At 42.4% G+C, this 26,906-nt stretch overlaps 1 long non-coding RNA gene across 1 annotated transcript in view; it reads left to right on the top strand.

The window, feature by feature from the left end:
• The window catches only part of LOC311102844, a 130,530-nt gene that overhangs the window by 39,921 nt on the left and 63,703 nt on the right, over positions 1–26,906 (top strand). The window contains exon 2 of the long non-coding RNA XR_014610049.1: positions 19,809–19,883. This is a non-coding gene — a long non-coding RNA (uncharacterized lncRNA). The remainder of the gene's footprint in view (positions 1–19,808; positions 19,884–26,906) is intronic.

The raw sequence follows: 26,906 nt of genomic DNA, 5'->3' as shown, positions 1-26,906 counted from the left end.
CACATTTTTAGGAAGTTTACCCCAAACTAAGTGTTCAGTCTTGGGAAAAAGAGTCACAGCTTGAGTGAGCTTCACGGTCCTAATCTTGCCATCAACATGCTGTCCCTTCCATCTTGTGACACTTGTCATCATCTGCAGAAACTGCTCACCCTCTGGTGAGTGAGTCTGGCCATCCATGTTGTTGACTAGCTTCCAGTATTCGTCAGTGCCCTTCATCTCATGCAGTAGATGCTTAATGACGTTCGATCTCAGGATAAGATCATCACGCTGTCCAGGAACAACTAGGGTGGGCACTTTAACATCAATCCCATAGAAACACTTTGGTGAGGCCTTCTTCCCCCCACAACCCACTAACACTAACTCTTTAGGAGGCTGATATTGCTGAGGAAGGGCACCTGCTTCCAAAAGTCTCTGCTCAGTAGGTTCACTCAATGTACAGGCCATAGACCCAGTGTCAAGCATGCCCTTAAGCTGCACTTTCCCATGTACAGACACAGAGGTGTAAAACAAATCTGAAAAAGCCTCAACCTCTTGTGAACCTAACATAACAATTTTCTCTCCTTCTTTCGCATCAGAGCACAACATCTCATATGTTTTCTCAAGATCATCAGATTCTTTCCTGGGGGTAGACAGTTGAACACCCACATTTCCCCCCTTCACCTGTGGGTGTGTCAGTTTAACGGTTGCTGCTGTAGTGGGTTTCTCTGCTGCTGTGTTGGGCATCTCTCACCGCCGGGATTGGCATAGCGTTCCCCCTGTTTTGGACAATTTGATTTCCAATGATCTGGGGAAAAGCACCAGAAGCACAGGTTCTCATGTCTACAGTGCATCACAGTGGAGTGATCTGTTGAGCCACAAACCCTGCATTCCCTACGCCTGAAGGGCTGGGCGGGGAAAGATGGCGCCCTGGCCTGTGTCTGTGAAACCATAACAGGTGGTATGCTCTTCTCTAAGGTACGTTCAAGGAGGTGAATGAGCCTCTCGATACTTGCACTCTGCGAGAGTGAGAGAAGTGTCACTGCACGCACCAGCATTGGCTCCGCCTTCAAATGGAGTTGTCTGGGGATGTATTGTTACTTGCTTTGAGGATACAGCGGTAGAATGACACATGGTGGCCTTTCTGCGGCGTTCATGTTCATACATTCTCTCCTGTACTTCACTCGCAGTCCATTTCTCAGCAGACTTGTATTGGAATACTGCTGCCAGTTTGGGGTCGGGGCAGTATGTTACAAACATCATGACGACATCTGAGCTGTAACTGTCAATCTTCTTACCTTGTCTCTTAAGACCCTCGTCAGCAACATCTACGGCCTTGTTCAATCGAACCCAATACTCCATAACAGCCTCTCCGGGTACAGGTTTAGTATTGTAAAAATCAGCTAAAGGCATGCATGAGTAGGCCAATTCACTGAAATTCTGTTTCAGAATGTCAAATACAATCTCTGGCTTCTCTTTAGGATCAACAGTTGTCTCATTGCGTAAATTTATCTTTACCATGTCTCTTGCTTTGCCAGATAATCGACTAATCATCTCATCCGAATGTACCCCAACAGGACATCTCTTCCTCCTCAAGTATATTCTCATCAACTCCTCCCATTCATGAATGGAGCATTTGTCTGTACCATCTCCTCTATATGTATGCAAAACATGGGGCAACCTACTGCACCTACACGCTTTACAGGTGTTTGATCAGGGTATGAGAAAAACCTCCCCCTCGCAGCAGTGAATTTGGGTTCATCATCACCATTAAAAGATACCATGTCACTAAACCACTAATGTTATGTTAAAATTTCTGTTGATGAACACACTTCTATATTAGTTAACCATAAACAGCACTCTCAATACATCGTTTTCAGAAAAGAAATAAACAAGAGAGAATATAGACTGCAGATCCGCTTTTTGCCACAAGGCGGCAGGAGTACCTTAATGATGTAAACAGAGACTCTAGAGCAGCAGGGCCGCAGTGATTGAGCTGACGTCGATGAACGATGAATCCGGGTCTAGAAGGCCCCATAACCGGCACTGTACTGCACGGCTGTATCTCTGCGTTGTGTGTGATTGATTGGGACTAAAGACGTGGACTTCGGAGATCAGGATGTTTTAATGAATCAGAATTCTCTCTGCATCCAAAAGAAAAGACAAAACATTTGTAGAGCACAAATATGTTCTGCCCATTGTCGCCTCTTTCTACAACATAGACGCACAATACAAAGGACTGGGATCAGTCGAGGAGCTAGCCATGTTCACACAAACAATACTGTTATGTATGGTACGACGTGCTGTACGTCGTACTGTACGTTGTTATGGTTTACGACAGTGTGCTGCGTTACGGATGAATGGGTTGTCAGAATGTGTGGCACATGTCATTAAACGACAGAGTGATGTACAATGTGAAACTGTGCAGATGTCCGTTCTTCTACAACTAGGCTAGATATAACATTGGCGACGAAGATGGCTGAATTCAGTTTACCACCGCCAGCACCATTTCTCGCCGTGCCTGGCGAACCTCCAGTCCCGTGGAATAACTGGCTTGATAGTTTTAACACTTATCTAGAAGCTATGGACTTTTCTACAATCTCCGACAAGCGGAGGACAGCACTGCTCCGTCACTGCCTTGGTACAGAGGGACAGAGGATTTTCAGAGCGCTTGGATCGGCTCCTACATTCACTGCTGCAGTCAGCCTCTTACCGGAACCACTTCGCCGGGAAAGAGCGAGTGCTCCTCCGACGCTACCGGCTACGGAAGAGACACCAACGGCCGGGTGAGTCCATTCAAAGCTACGTGGCTAATCTGAGGGATTTGGCTAGCTCTTGTAACTACGGGACACTTCAGGACGAGATCATCAGGGATCAGTTGATAGAGGGGACGTTATGTGAAAAGACAAGGGAGAAACTGCTTTTGGAATCGGATAATTTACAACTAGATGGAGCTATTAAAATAGCACTCCAGGTTGAAGCGGCGTTGGAATGCTCTTCTATGCTAACAGACAGCTCTGCAGCATACACTCGGCCCCCAGCCATTCTCACACAGCAGCTTCAGCCCGAGCAGGCGCACTACAACGATCACGCGCTGCGCACGCCCTCCCACGTCGATAGCTGCATGGACACAGACACCGACATGCCCGTGCAGCAGGCACACAGACAAACAAACAGAAGTAGCTGTGGCAACTGTGGGGCTAGCTCTCACAATTCAAGGGCTTCAAACTGCCCAGCCCGTGGGAAAATATGCAAGAACTGTTCAAAATACAATCACTTTGCGAAAGTGTGTCGTTCTGCCCCTGCTACTAGCTCCACCCAGAACAGGCCCTTAGTTTCATCTCACTCTCAACATGAACACACGGAAATCCGAACCGTCTCCACCAACCATGTGTCATTCAGGACATGCACTGTGCAGCTGGGTGAGGTGGGTTTGCCTTTGCTGCTGGATACTGGCGCTGCGGTGTCGTTGCTCAACCTTGCCACTTACTACAAGTTTTTCAGTCACCTACCACTCCAACAGCCCTCCACTGCCCTGTGTGGGTACGGTAGATCCAAGATAGACATTGTAGGCACCCTCCAGGTCCCAGTACACTACGGCACCAAACATCTGCCATCATTCACATTTCATGTTGCAAAGCGGGGTGCCAACCTCCTGGGCCTCGACCTCTTCACAGGCTTGGGATTCACACTGAGAGATGACAGTGGGTCAGCTATCTACCAGGTTACCTGCACATGGCAACAGAACTGGCCGACTCTGTTTGATGGACTGGGCTGCCTCACAGCCTTTACTCACAGGCCCCTAGTGAATCCGGAAGTGACCCCAGTCATGCAGCCCCTGCGGCGCATTCCCTTTGCACTGCGTGATGACGTCACAAAAGATCTCCAGTCACAGTTGGATGCAGGCATCATTGAGCCAGTCAACGCTGCCCCCTGGATTTCAAACTTGGTCATTGCAACCAAAAAGTCAGGTGGAATCCGGACCTGTGTGGATCTCCGTGCTGTGAACAAGGCCGTTGTCCCGGATAAGTACCCCTTGCCTACAGCTGAGGAGCTGACCGCACAATTCCATGGCTCCACGATCTTCACGAAGCTTGACCTTCGTCAGGGTTATCTTCAGGTACCCCTCCATGCAGCTAGCAGAGACCTTGTAGTGTATTGAGATTATGACGTTGTTAATGTTTTTCATGAAGAAATGGAATGTTGTTTATTTTAGTATCAAGAGGGACTGTTTTAATGTAACGCCACATACAACAGACAGGAAGTGTGTTGTAGACAGGGGAGACTGGTGATTGGCCAGAAGAGGGAGCATCTTTTTGCATTGTTTATAAATAGGGGGCTAGACTACAGAAAGGGCAGAGCAGCCATTCTGAGGCGTCGCTCTCCGGGTGTCATGTCACCTGTCACTTATGCTGAAGTTTGTGATCTGAATAAACTTATGATCAAGGATTCAGTATGAGCAGACTCCTTTGTTTATCAGCAATAATTGCCACCACTCACTCGATACGACAACCTCACGGCCTTTGTCACACATGCTGGCGTGTTCAGATATACACGCATGCCTTTTGGACTTAGCTCCGCCCCCAGCTGCTTCCAGAAGGTGATGAGCACCATCCTCGCTGGAATACCTGGGGTGGCGGTCTATCTGGATGACATCGTGGTCCACGGCCCTGACCTCCACATCCATGATTATCGACTCCACAGAGTATTCAGTGCTCTACTGGGGAACAACCTGACCCTTAACGGTGGAAAGTGCACCTTTGCAGCTCCAGCCGTCGAGTTTGTGGGCTTCCGCCTGTCGGCCAAAGGCATTGCCCCACTCATGTCGAACATTGAAGCCGTCCACCGGATCCCGGAACCGACCTCAGCCTCTCAGGTGGCCTCATTCTTGGGCATGACAGCTTACTACCTCCGGTTTCTGCCCCACTACTCTCAGACCACAGCACCCCTTCGCCAGCTCCTCAAGAAGGATGAGCCATGGGCCTGGACGGCAGCCTGCTCAGACGCGGTCCGCTCACTGAAGAGCCAGCTCACCACAGCCCCAGTCTTGGCTCACTTTGACCCCGTCTGCCACACCATTGTCACATGTGACGCCTCAGCTGGAGCACTAGGAGCTGTCCTCTCACAGCTGCAGAATGGCATTGAGAGGCCCGTCGCCTTCGCCTCAAGGGCCCTGAGCCCCACAGAACAACGGTACTCTGTGGGCGAACGAGAAGCACTGGCCTGTGTCTGGGCGTGCGAAAGGTGGCACCTCTACCTATATGGCCGTCTGTTCACACTCCGAACCGACCACCAGTCCCTCACAACGCTACTGTCAGCATCAGGAACTGGCCACAAGCCACTTCGGCTGCACAGATGGGCCGACCGCCTCAGACAGTATGACTATCAGCTGAAGTTCACTCCGGGGAGGGATAACGTGGTGGCAGACCTCCTCTCACGCTCCTTTGACGCTCCTACTCCGACCGTCTTGCCAGACGACAACGAAACAGAGCTTGTACAAATGCTCTACGCTCCTCTTCAGTCAGGCGTCTCACTGGAGGAGCTGAAGCAAGCATCGGAACAGGATCCCACACTGTCTACCCTGCGCACCTACATACACACTGGATGGCCAGCACATGTGCCGGAAGAGCTGGCGACTTTCGCCAGAGTGAAGCACGAACTTTCTTGCTGGGAAGAAGTCTGTGTCTCTCGAGGGTTTTGCACTGTGGTCCCGAGTGGCCTGCGTGCGCATGTTCTATCCATGGCGCACGAGGGTCACTTGGGCATAGTGAAGGTCAAACAGCGATGCCGAGACCTTGTGTGGTGGCCAGGCATCGACCACGACATTGAAGCCCTGGTCAGGGATTGTGCTGCATGCCTCCTCAGTGGGAAAACAGGACAGTCCGCCCCACCCCCCCTGCAGCCTCTCGCATGGCCGTCCCACCCCTGGGAGCACATCCAACTGGACATCTGTGGCGAGATCCATGGACACGCAGTCCCTCACCATCAGCGCTTCCTGGTGGTGGTGTATGACCTCCACTCTAAGTGGCCAGAAGTGGTTCCTGTCGGAACTGTCACAGCACAGGCCATCGTGGACATCCTAGACAGACTGTTCGCAAGGTGGGGCCTACCCCTCACCCTTACCACGGACAATGGGCCCCAGCTAACCTCTGCCGAGTTCTCCTCATATCTCAGCAACAAGGGAATCAAACACATCCGCACGGCCTACTACAACCCACAAGCTAAAGGAGGGGTGGAACGCTTCAACCAAACGCTGAAGAACGGCATCAGAGCGCACCTGGTCCAGGGGTGCACGTTCCAAACTGCTTTGAATCAAACGCTAATGCACTACAGAGCAAGCAAACACACAACAACACAGGTCTCCCCGGCATCCCTCATGCTAGGTCGTGAGATGGAACTGCCACTGGACAGACTCAGAACACAGAGAGTAGCAGAACCGGCGACTAGGCGCACCCAAGAACAGCAGGCAGTGACCAGGCACCAAAGAGCAATGAAACAGCGTTTTGACAAGGCACACAGGGTGAAGAAGTCGATCATCCAAGTGTCAGACTGGGTCCGAGCCCGACGGCCTCAGCGGTGCAACAAAATGGCCTCATTCTGGTCGGACCCCTTGCAGGTCAGTCGACAACTGGGGCCCGCCACATTCATGATGAGCAATGGATCACGCTGGCACGCCAGCCGCCTCAGAAAAGTCCCTGCCCCTCAAGGAACACGAAGGCACACAAAACAGACATGCAGGCCAGAGACGCCACCGGATGGACCTCCTCCACCACTACCACCTGAGCCCCAGCCTCTGTGGGTTCCCCAAGGGCCAGAGCCACAAGCGGTGGCGGTTGAAGAAAGGCCTATGCGGGCACGAACTCGCCCTGCTTATCTGGGGGACTACTTAACCTCTTTTCATTCTTAGGCTCCGTTAGGTGTCTTAGTCAACCTCCAGGTTAATGGACTGAACTGGCTAGTTTGGAGAGTCCATCCGTTTAAGGGTTAATGTTTATTTCTTACAGGTATCACTCTAGGTTCTTGCCCTATGGACATTTTATATATGGTACCAGTCCCTGGTTTTGGAAAGGGGGGGGAAATGTTATGTATGGTACGACGTGCTGTACGTCGTACTGTAGGTTGTTATGGTTTACGACAGTGTGCTGCGTTACGGATGAATGGGTTGTCAGAATGTGTGGCACATGTCATTAAACGACAGAGTGATGTACAATGTGAAACTGTGCAGATGTCCGTTCTTCTACAACTAGGCTAGATATAACAAATACCTTAGCTAGCTAGTAACCACATGTTGAATTCAGAATGTTAATATCATCCTAAAAATTACAATTGCATCTTAACAATACCATCCACTCATGAGTAAACTCTAAATATACAACATTATTCATGAACAAAACACTGTGTGTATGACTTTGTGCTTGAAGGAATCTAACTTTTCTAAAGAAGACAGAAAAAGCGTGCCTACCTCTCATAGTGCATCAAAATTATTTGAGCACGCAGGGCAAAACGTAAATACACACTCTCCTATTCCCAGGATGCAGGCATGCATAATAACAAATCAACATGCTATTTTAATATATGAACATTGTGAAATTCACAAAGTACTTTAACAACTGTTACAAAGTCAGTTTCATTATGTTTTCATGTGCCATGATTCTGACATTTGACATATGATCCTCATAGGATTAGGTTACATAGTTTCAGTGGTGCAGTAAATGTAATCTCAATTCAATACGATGTGCATATACATATAGCCAAATAAGATTTCCCTGAAGTTTCCTCTGGGGAAAAACAAAGTCATTCTATTAAACCCATGTTCACTGACTGTAATCTGTGACGCAAGTGGCCTAATATGTTTGTGACGTTCCACGGAACCCACGTTATTGTTTAAAACTCGATTCTGATTGGCTTGCAGGACATTCAACAGTGTGAATTATAAATTAAAATGTGCTTTTACATCAGTGTGACAGATTCACATTACCGAGCGTGTCTCAAACGGGCCTGCGCTTTTATCTGCATAACGGTATCTTCACGCACGACTGGATAGGCCTTTTGGATACGCTTGTCCAAGGTAAGCATATGCGTCAAGCTATAGCCTACTTTTAGTGTTTTAGTTCCGAACTCAAAATACTCAAGTCAAGTGATTTATCGTAAAAGTTAGTTGTTTTGACTGATAATTCCAATGGCCAATGCTGTTTTAGGACTATGAGACACTCGGCTATATACTATGATGAGACAATAACAAGCATAGATTATGCATTACGCATTGCACGAGTCAGTGTCCAGGAAGGAAAATAAAGTTGCTATTTTTGCGAATAATCAGTTGACACTGACTCGTTCAATGGGTAATGCAAAATCTATGCATGTTATTTGCTCATCATAGTATATAGCCCAGGGTCTCATAGTCCAAAAACAGCATGGCCACTGGAACGCTCATTGATGGAATATTCCATATTACCATGGCAGTTATGCATTACAAATTCACAATATTACTTGTATTTCAATGATTCATAAAGGCCCAAGACATAAAGTAGCCTGCAATCATTCCATTGCTGACCCATCGGATGGTTATCACTTAATCTAGAATCATGGATACCTTTCATGTGAGTACTCACACACCAGATGTTTTACATACCTCAGAAGGACCAACTGGGATTGCAATATCTGGAAGCACTGTCTCATGTACAATTGTTAATGTTATCTCTGAAATGTCTAACAAAATGTTGACTTGACCGTTTCATCAAGATCTGCGCATCACAAGTTGGATCTAGTGGTCAAAATTGGGACAATGTTGCCCAAAATAAATGTTTTCATGGAGGTAAGCACTACACTTCTGATGGGTTTAAAGATTGTATCGTATCACTTTATCTAAAAGTTTGAAAGTAAACCCCAGCTGTTGTTATTCTTTTCCCAGGGAAGAACAATCCCCCATATGCCATGAATGTTTCATTGCTGAACAACCATAGATATTTTTCCTCTAATTTGGCTCACGTTCCTCCAACAGTGAACAAGACCTGCCAACAGAGCTCACTGGAGCAGGGAGACATCCCATCATTCCTTCGGCACCTGACAAAGTACACTTTTTTCTTCTAAATAACACTATAGTAACATCTTCTGCACAAAGGTACATTCCTAATAAGATTGGTGTTAAGTGAGAAAGAATCCTAAAGATGGTCCAATGGGCATTGTCTGAAGCCTCTCATCACCTCAGTATGTTGAACCACCTGATTTCCTATAGGATTCAGATCCTGCTGAACGATGTTAAGCAGTCGATTAACCACATGCAGGGGAAGCTGAACACCATGCAGGGGCAGTGTATTGAGTTGCAGACTGCCATATCTAAGGTAGTGCCAGATGAGTCTGAGATACAGAAGAATAAGTCTATGATGGTATGGTGATAATGATTGAGATGGTGATTATAATAATGATGACTAGCGGTACCCCACCCTACGGGCGGTAAATCATTGGATCTGATTAATTCAGTTCAATGCAATTCAATCTTTGAGGACTGCAACCATAGAAATACAATTTATTTATGCTACTAATAAGCTATTGTCAACTTCCCATCTATGGTTATTTTGCTCACTGCTCACTGTGAATTGCTCACTGTTACCCTTTGTGTGCAACTATTATTGATTTCTCTCAGAAAAATAATTTGGTTGCAAATGTAACTGGGGCCATGTAAATAATTGTTAGGCTACTCATTTTGAATCCATTGGTGGCAATGTGTGGGACCATGAAAGTCTGTGTGCGACTGGGCACAGTAAAATAATTTGGTTGCTGACCTGCCCTACATCATAGAAGGCCCCTCACCATATGCCGCATTCAAGTGCAAGTCGGAACTAGGAAACTCTGACATTTCTGATCCCAAGTTTCCCACGTGTGAAGTATCAGAATCAACCAATAGGAAGCTCTACGCAAATAACTTATATTCATTTTAACTCTGAGGTTCCAAGTTTCCGATAGTACGTGAATGCGTCAATAATTGCCATGGTAATTTTAAATGTTCAGTCAGTGAGCATTATGGGTAATTGTCCTACATACTTATATCAAATGCTTTATGACAGCATCATCTCCTGTAGTTAAGAGTGCCATTCCAAACACATATTTTTTTAAATAAACAAAAATACAAAACACAGCGGAATATGCCTAAAATGAAGAACATCCACTCAAAATTGTAGAAGGAGATCCCCCGCAGCAAAGAGGCTTGCGGTATTATAATATATTGTAGATAACATTAATGTAATTTGTGTATTTACAGTATCAGTACACGTACAAATGAATGTACATGTTTGGGATTGATCTACAATGAGTGTACAAAACATTAAGAACAGCTTCCTAATATTGAGTTGGGTGGTGGACCAATCTTGATACACACGGAAAACTGTTCAGCGTGAAAAACCCAGCAGCGTTGCAGTTCTTGACACAAACCGGTGCGCCTGGCACCTACTACCATACCCCATTCAAAGGTTCTTAAAAATGTTGTCTTGTCCATTCACCGTCTGAATGGCACATATACACAATCCATGTCTCAATTGTCTCAAGGCTTAAAAATTATTCTTTAACCTCACTCCTCCCCTTCATCTACACTGAGAAGTGGATTTAACAAGTGACATCAATAATAGATTATAGCTTTCACCTGGTCAGTCTATGTCATGGAAAGAGCAGGTGTTCTTAATGTTTTCCACACTCAGTGTATGTGACAATGATGTTATAGATTGCAAGTGGTTGATATTTTAGGGAATTACTATGTGTTCTATATTATACCTGCAGATCATCCCAGCAGCCGACGTTGCTGTACAGAGTGGGGGGGGGGGAACATCCAACATCGCTGGGCAGGGGGAGGGGATCCTCCCAAAAGCCAACTTTGCTGCGCAGAGGGAGGAGATCCTCCGAGCATCAGGCCTCATCCCTGCACAGAGGGATGGGATCCTCCAATCAACCAGTGTCCCTGCACAGAGGGAAGGGATTCTCCCAGCAGTCATCATCACTGCACAGAGGGAGTTGATCCTCCTGATGGCCAGTGTCACTGCGCAAAGGAAGGGAATCTTCCCAACAGCCAGCGTCCCTGCTCACAGGGAGTGGATCTTCCCAAAGGCCAGTGTTCCTGCACAGAGGGAGGGGATCCTCCCCACAGCCAGCGTCCCTGTGGAGAATGGAAACAATCATCCACAACCACCTCCCATCATCCCCATGTTGGCACCACTGTGGAAATGGGATGGTGGAGTGTGTACTCCACCTGTGGATTTCTATTCCAAGAGAAGAGGTCATTTAAGCCTTATCTAATAAGTAAAGACATTGCCATTGTGATAGCGTGGGAATAAGTTGTGACAGACCAAATGTGTATGTATGGCTCATGTGAGTGTATGGCTGTAATACTTTCATGCATTTTCTACATAAAACAGGTTTAGCTCTATTTTCTATTTACATTTTTCGTCATTTAGCAGACACTCTTATCCAGAGCGATTTACAGTAGTGAGTGCATACATTTTCGTAATCCAGTCAATCTCTCCAGGATATCGCAGGGATTTTTGTGATATTTGCAGGCAAATATGCTAGATTTTGCTGCGGCAATTCTTACATTTTGCATGGCAGTATGCAATTGTTTTGTCCAATTTCTTGCGAAAATGAGCTGACAAGGGAAACATTTGTTGACGTGTGGCTTGATTGAACCTTATTATGCAGTAAATTTGCGGTGATTGGTTGAAATTGCGAGCCCTCTTTTTGTAATGTGTTAATGGGTCAGTTCTATGCGATAATATTGCGATGATTTGACTGTTTTATGCCGAAATACATTTACATTGAAATAATGCGGCGATTGGCAAATTTGCAAGCCCTCACATAATATGCCGGGATTTGTTGATTTTGAAACAACAACAAAATTTGATCGCAGCATCCTTGAGGAACCTTCCAGTAATCCCTGTGACTGCTTGGAGGGTAAGATTGGGTTGTAACAGAGTATCAGAGCAAGACGTTCCTACCTGTCAGCTAGTGATTGTTCTGTATGGTGACATGAGCAGAGTCGCCTGACTTCTCCCACTTATTACAGATGTCCGGCTTAGATATGTTGAGCATCCTGCTATGATGTCCATCACCAAGCCAGAACACTCCGAGGCCAACCCTCAGTGCCAGACTGGCAGCCGGCCGGTGGCTGAGCCCGAGACCCCTGCTGTTCACAAGAACAGTGGAAGCTGGCTCAGCTGGGTCTTTGGGAGTGGAAAAGTTCATAAGAAGGAGGTTCATCTACCTGAGGACAAAGACAGATCTGTAAGGAACCTGTTATTTACAGTATATTCTATGTAGAGACAATTGAGTGGATTATTCATTTTTCATTTTTGGCTTGCTTCACATTGCTAATATCTTCTTCCTCAGATTGTCTGGGATCCAACTCTGCACAGATGGGTTGACAAAACTGAGCCCAAGGCTGAGGTATACACTTAAATTACATTCAATAAAAAGCAGTGAAAGACCATTGTATTTCAACTGTGCTAATGTTACTAACAATTTAGAAAATGTGTTGATGTGTTTTACAGAACAAGCTTGTACCACCAACTCCACCGATGGGGATGTATGGATTTCAGGGGAACCCTGGCAGTGTCCCCAAAGGAGTGAATCCTTACTCCATGAAAGCAGGTGAATATTGTTTTAGACTACATGTGGTTTAACTCCAAGAATCTGTCAGCCAATCCTAGCTTTCCCTGGTGATCTCCTGCTAACACCTTTCCCACTACCAGCAGGTCTATGGGGCAGCAGATACCCTACAATGCATTACACTGATGGGACCAACTCAAAGCCTCCAAGCCAGGGGCCTGGACCACTTCCTCGACAGCTCTCTGGCCTGCTCCCTCCCTCACACTTTGACCTTATGGCACCAATGATTGTGCCACCTGACACTCTACCCTACTGATGTATGAATCTGGAAAATCCTTCCAAAATGTATCCATTCATCATTAACTGAGCTTTTACTTTAACATAGCAAAAGGCTGAAGTAGCACGGATGTTAACTATTTTCCTTTTTGTCCAACAGGCCAACAGGCAAATTCACCATAAATTTTTCAGCATAAAAAAACGTCAGCATTGAACATTTATTAAAATATCATCTTTTAATTATATCTCTCCTTCGGGTCGTCATGTTCAATTTAATTTGATGTGTTCTATCATAATTTACCATGCTCATTGCTTGTGCATTGCTTTACGTTACATACTGTACAGACAAGTATATTTGACACACAACAAACCCATCTAATGACACTGGTTTTATTGTCTCATTGGTTGATTCAGGAAATGTAACTCATCTGCTTGACTGGAAACAATATTATTATTTCATTCAGAGGGCACATGGTTGGTGATTGTAGACACAGGTTAACTCAGTTGATTTTAATTGCTGAAAGGCCAAGGCGAGTGAGCACAATTGAGAGATGGTCCGTGCAATCCAGGTTCCTTGGGACGTCCTTACCCCATTGAAGTTGAAATGTAAAATGGTTAGGGTTAGGTAAGGGTTATGGTTAAGGTTAGTGTAAGGGTAAGGGTTAAGGTTTAGAGTAAGGACGTCCCAAGGATTCCGAATAGCACTGAGCATTGAAAGATGACTGTGAGAATTTGAATCTCCAGTCTGTCACAGCACAAGCATTGGTGTATATGGCCATTTGTTTTTATTCATTTTTCAATTTTATAACACACAGCAGGTCAATACAAACACTGCAGTAAATTAATGTGAGATGAATAAATTACAGTGAGTCTGATTCCCAGAAAATGCATCCAAAGAGATTTTAGAGAACATTAAAGGCCCAATGCAGCCATTCTTATCTCAATATCAAATCATTTCTGGGTAACAATTAAGTATCTTACTGTAATAGTTTACAATTAAAATGGTCAAAAAGAAACAAATCGTTTTTTAGTAAAATAAACGTTCTCAGGCAAGAATTTTGCTAGGACTATCTGGGAGTGGTCTGAGTTGGGAGGGGGGGGATATTTAATCTGAAAACTAGCTGTTATTGGCAGAGGTTTGGAACGCTCTTTGTTATTGGTCTATATAAACCTATATCACCTGGTGATGTCACCAGGCAAGCCAAAACTCCAACCATGCAAAACCTGCTGATTAGAAGGTCCTGTGTAGATTGTGTTTTCAACCAGCAACTATCAGGAAATAACTTTTACAGTGTTAGTTTCATTAGCTGTTGTACAATATGATACAAAACACAGGAAAAACTGCATTTATTGTTGTGAAATTGCTAGATATTATTTGTTAGATATTACTGCACTGTTGGGAGCTAGAAACACAAGCTTTTCACTACACCCGCAATAATATCTGTTAAACGTGTATGTGATTGACTGCACTGGGCCTTTAACATTGTGTGCTCACTGTTGCATGTATTCTCATAAGAATATTCTCTGTTGAAAAGCTGAAGGTCATCTTTCAATTATTATATTTTTTTTATTTTTATTACGTCATTACAAAAACCTTTACATGTAACAGCTATCAGATCCTGTCTCAACATAGTATAAATATAAGACTCTGACCATAATCATCCATACATCAAAATAATGACTGACACTGACCACATTTAAATGTGCACAGTATTCCGAATAGTTGCTCATATCCAGCTTAAGGTCTTATTCGGGATAAGCTGTTTGCATGCACCTTTGATATCCCACTCATGAGTATGCCTGCTCCATCAATAAACAGAATATTCCTCATTTAAACTCATATGGGTTAAATGGAATAGTAACTGAAATACGGACACTGACTGTAGGCCTATAACCTCTCCAGTGGTGTAAAGTACTTAAATAGTACTTTAAAGTATTTTTACTTAAGTCGTTTTTGGGGGTATCTGTACTTTTCTTTAATATTGCTATTTTTTTTTTACTTCACTACATTCCTTAAGAAAATAATGTACTTTTTACTACATACATTTTCCCTGACATGCAAAAGTACTCGTTACATTTTGAATGCTTAGCAGGACAGGAAAAGTGTCCAATTCATTTACATTTCAGTCATTTGTATCTAGAGCGATTTACAGTAGTGAGTGCATTCATTTTCATACTTTGCTCGAGCTAGTCCCACGTGGGAATCGAATCCACAATCCTGACATTGCACGTGCCATGCTCTACCAACTGAGCTACACCGGAACATGCCTCTATCAAGAGAACAGGTGTTCATCCCTACTGCCTCTGATCTGGTGGACTCATTAAACACACATGCTTTGTTTGTAAATGATGTCTGAGTGTTGGAGTGTGCCACAGGCTATCTGTAAATTAAAAAAACAAGAAAATTGTTCTGTCTTGTTTGCGTAATATAAGGAATTTGAAGTGATTTATACTTTTACTTTTAATACTTAAGTATTGTTGAGAAATACATTTACTTTTGATACTTAAGTATATTTAAAACCAAATACTTTTACTTTTACTCAAGTAGTATTTTACTGGGTGACTTTCAATGTTACTTGAGTCATTATGACAATTAAACTGAACCTCTCACGTAGCATAATATCAACTCATGCAGAATTATGAATTTCTTGCATTGAAATTATACAACAAATGTTAATTTTGTCTTGGGAACAGGAGTGGAGAAATATGATTTCTTTCTTTCAGCATCTCTTGAATAAATTTGAATGTGCGTGTAATGTGTTATCTTTGAAACTGTTATGCAAGCAGACAGTATTTCAACAACATAAAATATGCACCCAAGATGAACTGAAGTCTTGTTTCGTCGTTTTCTCAGCTTTTCATTCCTTAAAACCGGTAAAACTGATGACATTTGGACATTTTGCACAGCACCAAGCTTTCCACTGTTTTGGAGTTATTGTGTTTTCTCCCCGGTCCCTAAACGAAACAGACAACTTTACCGGTGTTAACTAGATTACTAATATATTAATTATATTCGAGCACTACTGTATTTAGTCTTCTGGGGCAACAAGTTATGACAGAAGAGCAGCTGCATGTATCAAACTACAGTTGACAAACAAACAGCCTATCCAATGTCGTAAATTATAATATTATAAGCAGAAACTAAATTAGGGGTGAAAGTAGCCAATAGTAAATTAATTATAGTAGGCTACATTATTATGGAATTATTATGGTGGATCGAACTGCGCAGGTAGCCTACTTTTTGAAGTGATTTTTTTGACAATCAGATGAAAATATCATGACACAACACCCATGATTTTTCCAAATTGACCCTGCGCAGACCGCAAAACCAAAAGTAAAGGGGATAAGATGTTTACTTGTCACAGTATCCCATCTTAGATCAGCATATCCCAGGCATCTTATCCGGGTTTCTCATAACTGGGGTATAAGCTTTTTCGGGTTATTGTAAAAGGGATATAATGTTTATGTTCGTCAACTCAAAAACAGAATACTTGAGTATCGCGAATAATAACGGGATATTGGTGTGCATGTAAACGTGGTCATTTATTCAGAGCAGTACCACTCTGGGAAGTTAATAAGACCTATCCACAGGACTCATCCTATCCTCCATGTGCCTAATAAAACAGGAATATATTGCAATACATTTAAATGTATTATTAAGCTGCAAATTATAGTAGTCTTGAACGATCACATTGACCAGAGATTAAATTACGATCTATTTGAAAGCAAATAGGTTTTGAAACAATGAATAGGCTCCAATACTAGCAGAGGAGTCAGTTGTGTTGTAAATAAGAATATAATATGTTTCTAAACATTTCTACATTCATGTGGATTCTACCATGATTATGGATTTTCCTGAATGAATCGTGAACAATGATGAGTTAGAGGGTTAAAGATCAATCAATCAATCAATCAATCAAATGGTATTTATAAAGCCCTTTTTACATCAGCAGATGTCACAAAGTGCTATACAGAAACCCAGTCTAAAACCCCAAACAGCAAGCAATGCAGATGTAGAAGCTCAGTGGCTAGGAAAAGCTCCCTAGAAAGGCAGAAACCTAGGCAGAAACCTAGAGAGGAACCAGGCTCTGAGGGGTGGCCAATCCCCTTCTGGCTGTGCCGGGTGGAGATTATAACAGTACAGTCGTGGTCAAAAGTTTTGAGAATGACACAAATATTAATCTGCTGCCTCAGTTTTTATGATGGCAGTTTGCATATACTAAAGAATGTTATGAAGAGTGATCAGATGAATTGCAATTAATCGCAAAGTCCCTCTTTGCCATGAAAATGAACTTAATCCCCAAAAAACATTTCCACTGCATTACAGCCCTGCCACAAAAGGACCAGCTGACATCATGTCAGTGATTCTCTCGTTAACACAGGTGAGAGTGTTGACGAGGACAAGGCTGGAGATCACTCTGTCATGCTGATTGAGTTAGAATAACAGTCTGGAAGCTTTAAAAGGAAGGTGGTGCTTGAAATCATTGTTCTTCCTCTGTTAACCATGGTTACCTGCAAGGAAACAGGTGCCGTCATCATTGCTTTGCACAAAAAGGACTTCACAGGCAAGGATATTGCTGCTAGTAAGATTGCACCTAAATCAACCATTTATCGGATCATCAAGAACTTAAAGGAGAGAGGTTCAATTGTTGTGAAGAAGGCTTCAGGGCGCCCAAGAAAGTCCAGCAAGCGCCAGGACCGTCTCCTAAAGTTGATTCAGCTGTGGGATCGGGGCACCACCAGTGCAGAGCTTGCTCAGGAATGGCAGGCAGGTGTGAGTGCATCTGCACGCACAGTGAGGCAAAGACTTTTGGAGGATGGCCTGGTGTCAAGAAGGGCAGCGAGGAAGCCACTTCTCTCCAGGAAAAACATCAGGGACAGACTGATACTCTGCAAAAGGTACAGGGATTGGACTGCTGAGGACTGGGGTAAAGTCATTTTCTCTGATGAATCCCCTTTCCGATTGTTTGGGGCATCCGGAAAAAAGCTTGTCCGGAGAAGACAAGGTGAGCGCTACCATCAGTCCTGTGTCATGCCAACAGTAAAGCATCCTGAGACCATTCATGTGTGGGGTTGCTTCTCAGCCAAGGGAGTGGGCTCCCTCACAATTTTGCCTAAGAACACAGCCATGAATAAAGAATGGTACCAACACATCCTCCGAGAGCAACTTCTCCCAACCATCCAAGAACAGTTTGGTGACGAACAGTGCCTTTTCCAGCATGATGGAGCACCTTGCCATAAGGCAAAGTGATAACTAAGTGGCTCTGGGAACAAAACATCGACATTTTGGGTCCATGGCCAGGAAACTCCCCAGACCTTAATCCCATTGAGAACTTGTGGTCAATCCTCAAGAGGCGGGTGGACAAACAAAAACCCACAAATTCTGACAAACTCCAAGCATTGATTATGCAAGAATGGGCTGCCATCAGTCAGGATGTGGCCCAGAAGTTAATTGACAGCATGTCAGGGCAGATTGCAGAGGTCTTGAAAAAGAAGGGTCAACACTGCAAATATTGACTCTTTGCATAAACTTAATGTAATTGTCAATAAAAGCCTTTGACACTTATGGAATGCTTGTAATTATACTTCAGTATACCATAGTAACATCTGACAAAAATATCAAAAAACACTGAAGCAGCAAACTGTGAAGACCAATACTTGTGTCATTCTCAAAACTTTTGACCACGACTGTACATGGCCATTAAGGCCAGATATTTCTCCAAGATGTTCAAACGTTCATAGATGACCAGCAGGGTCAAATAATAATCACAGTGGTTGTAGAGGTTGCAACAGGTCAGTACATCAGGAGTAAATGTCATTTGGCTTTTCATAGCCGGGCATTTAGAGGTTGAAATAGCAGGTGCAGTAGAGAGAGAGAGTTGAAAACAGCAGGTCTGGGACAAGGTAGCACGTCCAATGAATAGGTCAGGGTTCCATAGCCGCAGGCAGAAGAGTGGAAACTGGAGCAGCAGCATGACCACGTGGACTGGGGACAGCAAGGAGTCATCAGGCCAGGTAGTCCTGAGGCATGGTCCTAGGGCTCAGGTCCTCCGGGATGGGAGGGAGAGCGGGAGAGAGAGAGAATTAGAGGGAGCACACTTCAATTCACACAGGACACCGGATAAGACAGGAGAATAACACCAGATATAACAGACTGACCCTAGCCCCCCGGCACATAGACTATTGCAGCATAGGCTGAGATACTACACCCAAGACATGCTAATTTCCCTTGTTATTGGTAATGGTAATAGAATGTCTTGGGGGTATGATCTTTGACCCTCTGTAACGTTCTCACTCATCATTATTCACGATACTTAACAAAATACTTAAAGTGGTGATCCTAACTCACCTAAGACAGGGAATATTTACTAGGATTAAATGTCAGGAATTGTGAAAACTGAGTTTAAATGTATTTGGCTAAGGTGTATGTAAACTTCCGACTTCAACTGTATGTTCGAAAAATCCAATGTATGCACCACACAGAATGCACTACAACTGCCTCTGACGCCTCGATCACATCAACAGTGCCTTGCATTTTGGTACACCAGAAGTACATTATTTTCTACTTGAGTAAAAGTAAAGATACCTTAATAGAAAATGACTCAAGTTAAAGTGAAAGTCACCCAGTAAAATACTACTTGAGTAAAAGTCTAAAAGTATTTGGTTTTAAATATACTTAAGTATTGTAAGTAAATGTAATTGCTCAAATATACTTAAGTATCAAAAGTAAATGTACAAATCATTTCAAATCCCTTATATTAAGCAAACCAGACGGCACAATTTTCTTGTTGTTGTTTTTTATTGAAAGCCAAGGGCACACTCCAACACTCAGACATCATTTACAAACTAAGCATGTGTGTTTAGTGAGTCTGCCAGATCAGAGGCAGTAGGGGAGACCAGGGATGTTCTCTTGATAATTGTGTGAATTGGACCCTTTTCCTGTCCTGCTAAGCATTCAAAATGTAAAGAGTACTTTTGGGTGTCAGGGAAAATGTATGGAGTAAAAAGTACATTATTTTCTTTAGGAATGTAGTGAAGTAAATGTAAAAGTAGTCAAAAATATAAATAGTAAAGTAAAGTACAGATACACAAAAAAACGACTTAAGTAGCACTTTTAAGTATTTTTACTTAAATACTTTACACCACTGTTTATTTCAAATAACTGATTTCCTTATATGAACTGTAACTCAGTAAAATCTTTGAAATTGTTGCATGTTGCATTTATATTTTTGTTCAGTATAATTTAAAGCTGCTTGGGGAATTGACCTCTTTGTTGGACATAGGGAGGATGACAATGATGATGCCTAATTACACAATAGCAAGTGCTCAATCAAACAGACACACACCCATGATTTAATTATATTTCAAGTTTATAGTCTTGTTCAGATATGTCATTAACCAGGTTTCAGTCCAACCATTTTATGCGGATGAATTACCTGACCCATGTAAAATTCACGATGGGGTTGTTGGAAATAGGAAATGCCGGTACAATTTTCAAAATGTCGACAGACAATTTGTTCGTTCGACATGTTGGGATCTTTTTGCGTAATATAATTTTGATATAATAACCATAATATCGAAGTAAACTTGGAGTCATAAGACGATATATGGTCTTCCCAATACGACTTGTGAAAGCATGCAGGTTATTAGGCCAAACATTAGGGATGGGTCGAAATTTGCACAATGGTTACCTGGAGGAAAATGGGGGAGGGTCATGTTTTTTCAATTTCAGTCAAGGTTAGGGTTTAGTGTTTTATTTTCATCTTGTCCATGGGAGGGTCATGTAATTTGTAATTGATGAAATGTCTATATTTTTCAGTGTTTTAGAATTAGTTGCTTATTAGGCTATATATCGATATGTGCCCGATGCCGCCCCTCATCTGCATTACACATTGCAATGGATATTTCAACCCTGAGCTCTGGCCTGCTCTGCTCTTGCTGATCAAAAACGTATTTGTGTGCTGCCTAACCAATGGCAGTTCAGGAGTCGAGTCAAAGGCTTCTTACACGTTTTAATTTATTAGCCCTAGTCCAAAACATGCACTATCTTACACGCAGACTAGCCTATGTTTTGTTCAGTTTGAGAAGGAGTACGTGAAGATGAGAAGGAGGACCGGAGGTCAACTTTGATAGGTTGCTACTACTATAATTGATTTGATTAAAAACAATGTTTCTTGCCCATGATGTATTTATCAGAGTTATTTACCTCACAATAAGCCAGATTTGAGTAACTTACATTGTATTGCTGAAACTTGAAGCAGCAGCCATGGCACCATCAATCGGAAATGGACAGTTTATGGTGCTGAAAGTATGCACATTTGCTATAGGCTGCTATATCAATAGATTTGTCGATCAATTCCTCCACCCGCCATGCACTCTTTAAATAGCCCACCTCCGTGTCAATGAAGGGCTGTTAAGATAAAACAAAGACTTGCATTTAGTGGGTACGCGAGGGTATGCCATAGGCCAACCTTTTCTTAAAGAAAATGGCAAAAAGTACTACCCATTGTTAGCTTAAGATTTTGATGAAAATAAAACAGATCCGATCATATAAAATGATCTTTAACCGCGCTTTAGTCCGCGATACTTTATGCTAGATACAAGCTGTAAAATAGGCCTACCCGGGAAAGACGTGACTCTGATGCATATGGGAATATCATTATTCCATTTATTTGACATTCAGAGGCTGAGCTACAACCTTCTATAGCCGAGGAGACAAAACATGGACTTCGCTTTGGAAGTAATCTAATTCTGTCACTATCAATTGATTAAGCTATTCACGTTCTGTACAATAGAAGATGTTTAAACCCAGACAGCTTTTAGGGAAACACTTGTGACCTCCTCTCGTTGGGTTAAGCCACAGAAGAAGAGTAGCCAGCAGTTAAAACTTACATTTTTCTGCGTCAGTACACTCTAAAAAGAAAAGGTTCCTGGAGTATCCTTTAGGGGTTCTTCAAATTGAAACTGTGCGGGAACCCCTATAAGTTCTTCAAAGAACCCCTTTTAATGGATTCTTGAAGAACCTTTTGAAGAACCTTTTGGGGTTCATTTTTTAACTACCCCCCCCCCCCCCTGGCTAAGCAGAATAAAAAAATCTAAATATGAGGTAAACTCCCAGCAGAGCCCCAAGTCCAATGGGTATATCCTCTGGCGTGTTGATGTTAGTGTTGATGTTCTCCATATCCATAGCCAGAATGATTTTGCAGTGCATGGTGATCAAACAGGTTTCCTGTTATATTCATCAGAGGTGTAGGGAGGGTGAAGTCTGTGAATCCCAAAAATAGTAATTATACAGATGATGAATAAAACATGCACACGACAGTATTCATACCTTGGTTTTTGTGGTAAATGTGAATGAAAAAAACTGTTTTGATAATGGTTTTCATACACATACCTTGTCCATAATGTAGAGACCTATGGGATATTTATTGAAGAGGTAAGGGAGGAGGATGGTAAATGTGATCTGCACAACATACCAATACCAGTTGACATACCTTTGCATGCCTCCTCGTCTGTATACCTGCAGACACCGACATAAAAGTGAGCAGTTCAGTCATCTGCACCCAATACAGCTAATCTTCAACATATTCTTATAGCATACATATTCTTAACTCTTTGTTGATTGATATCCATTGAATCATGTCCATTTTCTGTTTTAGAAAGATTTGCACAAATATGAAAAGATAGATGTTATCATCATACAACAATATCAATTTAGATCATACAAGGGACAAAACATACCTTAAATTGAGCTCTTTACATTTTTCAGTTAAGTTCCTGCACCTTATGTGCTTTCAAATTCAAATCCAAATGTTTCAGTTGGGCAGTTAGGTTCCTGCAAGAACCCCTACCACCTAAGGAGGTTCCTCGATGAACCCCACCTCCAATTGGGATCTTGGAAGAACCTTTTGGGGGCAATTTTCAGTGCCAAGAACCCTAAGGTTCTTCAAAGAACTGTGAGGATCTTAGAAGAACCCTTGTTGAACCCCTAATTTTTAGAGTGTAGGCCTACTCTGTCTGGGGTGGAAAGGTAGGCCTACATTTTGAAAGTACCATGCTCAGATTCCTTATGATGTCTCAGATGTAATTATTTGCAAACGGGGACACTGTGATTTGGCATTGGATAAATATAATAAGATGAACACATAGGCCTATCTCTCTGTCTATTCTTAGCCTGTAATTTCGGTAATTTGTGAGGCTATGTGTCCCTCTGCCCTCCAATTGGAAAGTCCTGAAGACTGAAAGACTGTTTTCTTTCTTTGCCATCCTGCACTTTTATAGTCAGTACAGAGCTCATCATTGAGTGGGGGAGGTGTTGACATTTCATTATTTCTCCTGTCTTTTTCTGTCTTTTTCAGTAGATGAGACCTTTTCTATTTCTGGATTTGAACTTTGAAATAATAGTTACACGACAGACACTGTTGTTCCAATACGGTTTCCATGGGATCAGAGAAACATAAATGATCTTGAAACAGGAAAATATACAAGTTTCAAGTAAACGGAGGACTTTTAATTTGAAGCTTATTGCTCGATTTGGGCCCGTCAATGTCGCTGATTTCCAGGAGCTCAACTGTGCATAATTTGCTTCACAAAATCCCACAAACGTGAACGCGCCAGAAATAAACATCGCGAGAATGTAATTATGTGTGAGAGTCAGAGGTTTGAAACTGGAATATAATATAATATATAATATGCCATTTAAAAAACGCTTTCATCCAAAGCGATTTACAGTAATGAGTGCATACATTTTACGTATGGGTGGCCCAGGGAAATTAGTATTTTCAAAGCATTTTTTAAAATTTATTTCTTTGTAATACTGTATGTATTCCATAATTTTGAATTGATCTCTTCCCACTGGGCACATAAGTAAATTCAATTTCTATTCCACGTTGGAAAGAACTTTGATGCCCAGTGGGTTTATTGTGTCACAGTGAATTTTATAATCTGCAGTTGTAACCGGCACTGTACTGCACGGCAGAGGCGTTGTGTGTGATTGATTGGGACTATAGACGTGGACTTCGGAGATCAGGCTGTTTTAATGAATCAGAATTCTCTCTGCATCCAAAAGAAAATACAAAACATTTGTAGAGCACAAATATGTTCTGCCCATTGTCGCCTCTTTCTACAACATAGACGCACAATACAAAGGACTGGGATCAGTCGAGGAGCTAGCCATCGTTCACACATACAATACTTTAGCTAGCTAGTAACCACATGTTGAATTCAGAATGTTAATATCATCCTAAAAAGTACAATTACAATTGCATCTTAACAATACCATCCACTCATGAGTAAACTCTAAATATACAACATTATTCATGAACAAAACACTGTGTGTATGACTTTGTGCTTGAAGGAATCTAACTTTTCTAATGGACAGAAAAAGAGTGCCTACCTCTCATAGTGCATCAAAATTATTTGAGCATGCAGGGCAAAACGTAAGTACACACTCTCCTATTCCCAGGATGCAGGCATGCATAATAACAAATCAACATGCTATATTAATATATGAACATTGTGAAATTCACAAAGTACTTTAACAACTGTTACACAGTCAGTTTCATTATGTTTTCATGTGCCATGATTCTGACATTTGACATATGATCCTCATAGGATTATGCTACATAGTTTCAGTGTTGCAGTAAATGTAATCTCAATTCAATACGATGTACATATACATATAGCCAAATAAGATTTCCCTGAAGTTTCCTCTGGGGAAAAACAAAGTTATTCTATTAAACCCATGTTCACTGACTGTAATCTGTGACGCAAGTGGCCTAATATGTTTGTGACGTTCCACGGAACCCACGTTATTGTTTAAAACTCGATTCTGATTGGCTTGCAGGACATTCAACAGTGTGAATTATAAATTAAAATGTGCTTTTACATCAGTGTGACAGATTCACATTACCGAGCGTGTCTCAAACGGTCCTGCGCTTTTATCTGCATAACGGTATCTTCACGTACGACTGGATAGGCCTTTTGGATACGCTTGTCCAAGGTAAGCATATGCGTCAAGCTATAGCCTACTTTTAATGTTTTAGTTCCGAACTCAAAATACTCAAGTCAAGTGATTAATCGTAAAAGTTAGTTGTTTTGACTGAGCATTCCAATGGCCAATGCTGTTTTTGGACTATGAGACCCTCGGCTATATACTATAATGAGACAATAACAAGCATAGATTATGCATTACGCATTGCACGAGTCAGTGTCCAGGAAGGAATATAAAGTTGCTATTTTTGCGAATAATCAGTTGACACTGACTCGTGCAATAGGTAATGCAAAATCTATGCATGTTATTTGCTCATCATAGTATATAGCCCAGGGTCTCATAGTCCAAAAACAGCATGGCCACTGGAACGCTCATTGATGGAATATTCCATATTACCATGGCAGTTATGCATTACAAATTCACAATATTACTTGTATTTCAATGATTCATAAAGGCCCAAGACATAAAGTAGCCTGCAATCATTCCATTGCTGACCCATCGGATGGTTATCACATACAGGATTGGCTTAATCTAGAATCATGGATACCTTTCATGTGAGTACTCACACACCAGATTTTTTACATACCTCAGATAGACCAACTGGGATTGCAATATCTGGAAGCACTGTCTCATGTACAATTGTTAATGTTATCTCTGAAATGTCTAACAAAATGTTGACTTGACCGTTTCATCAAGATCTGCGCATCACAAGTTGGATCTAGTGGTCAAAATTGGGACAATGTTGCCCAAAATAAATGTTTTCATGGAGGTAAGCACTACACTTCTGATGGGTTTAAAGATTGTATCGTATCACTTTATCTAAAAGTTTGAAAGTAAACCCCAGCTGTTGTTATTCTTTTCCCAGGGAAGAACAATCCCCCATATGCCTTGAATGTTTCATTGCTGAACAACCATAGATATTTTTCCTCTAATTTGGCTCACGTTCCTCCAACAGTGAACAAGACCTGCCAACAGAGCTCACTGGAGCAGGGAGACATCCCGTCATCCCTTCGGCACCTGACAAAGTACACTTTTTTCTTCTAAATAACACTATAGTAACATCTTCTGCACAAAGGTACATTCCTAATAAGATTGGTGTTAAGTGAGAAAGAATCCTAAAGATGGTCCAATGGGCATTGTCTGAAGCCTCTCATCACCTCAGCATGTTGAACCACCTGATTTCCTATAGGATTCAGATCCTGCTGAACGATGTTAAGCAGTCCATTAACCACATGCAGGGGAAGCTGAACACCATGCAGGGGCAGTGTATTGAGTTGCAGACTGCCATATCTAAGGTAGTGCCAGATGAGTCTGAGATACAGAAGAATAAGTCTATGATGGTATGGTGATAATGATTGAGATGGTGATTATAATAATGATGACTAGCGGTACCCCACCCTACGGGCGGTAAATCATTGGATCTGATTAATTCAGTTCAATGCAATTCAATCTTTGAGGACTGCAACCATAGAAATACAATTTATTTATGCTACTAATAAGCTGTTGTCAACTTCCCATCTATGGTTATTTTGCTCACTGCTCACTGTGAATTGCTCACTGTTACCATTTGTGTGCAACTATTATTGATTTCTCTCAGAAAAATAATTTGGTTGCAAATGTAACTGGGGCCATGTAAATAATTGTTAGGCTACTCATTTTGAATCCATTGGTGGCAACGTGTGGGACCATAAAAGTCTGTGTGCGACTGGGCACAGTAAAATAATTTGGTTGCTGACCTGCCCTACATCATAGAAGGCCCCTCACCATATGCCGCGTTCAAGTGCAAGTCGGAACTAGGAAACTCTGACATTTCTGATCCCAATTTTCCCACGTGTGAAGTATCAGAATCAACCAATAGGAAACTCTACGCAAATAACTTATATTCATTTTAACTCTGAGGTTCCAAGTTTCCGATAGTACGTGAATGCGTCAATAATTGCCATGGTAATTTTAAATGTTCAGTCAGTGAGCATTATGGGTAATTGTCCTACATACTTACATCAAATGCTTTATGACAGCATCATCTCCTGTAGTTAAGAGTGCCATTCCAAACACATATTTTTTTAAATAAACA

The sequence above is a fragment of the Coregonus lavaretus genome (assembly GCF_964263955.1).
Source record: "Coregonus lavaretus genome assembly, chromosome: 27".
In the NCBI taxonomy this organism is placed as follows: domain Eukaryota; kingdom Metazoa; phylum Chordata; class Actinopteri; order Salmoniformes; family Salmonidae; genus Coregonus; species Coregonus lavaretus.
Note: the sequence above shows the minus strand (reverse complement) of the source record. Positions and strands in the feature narration are given on the sequence as shown.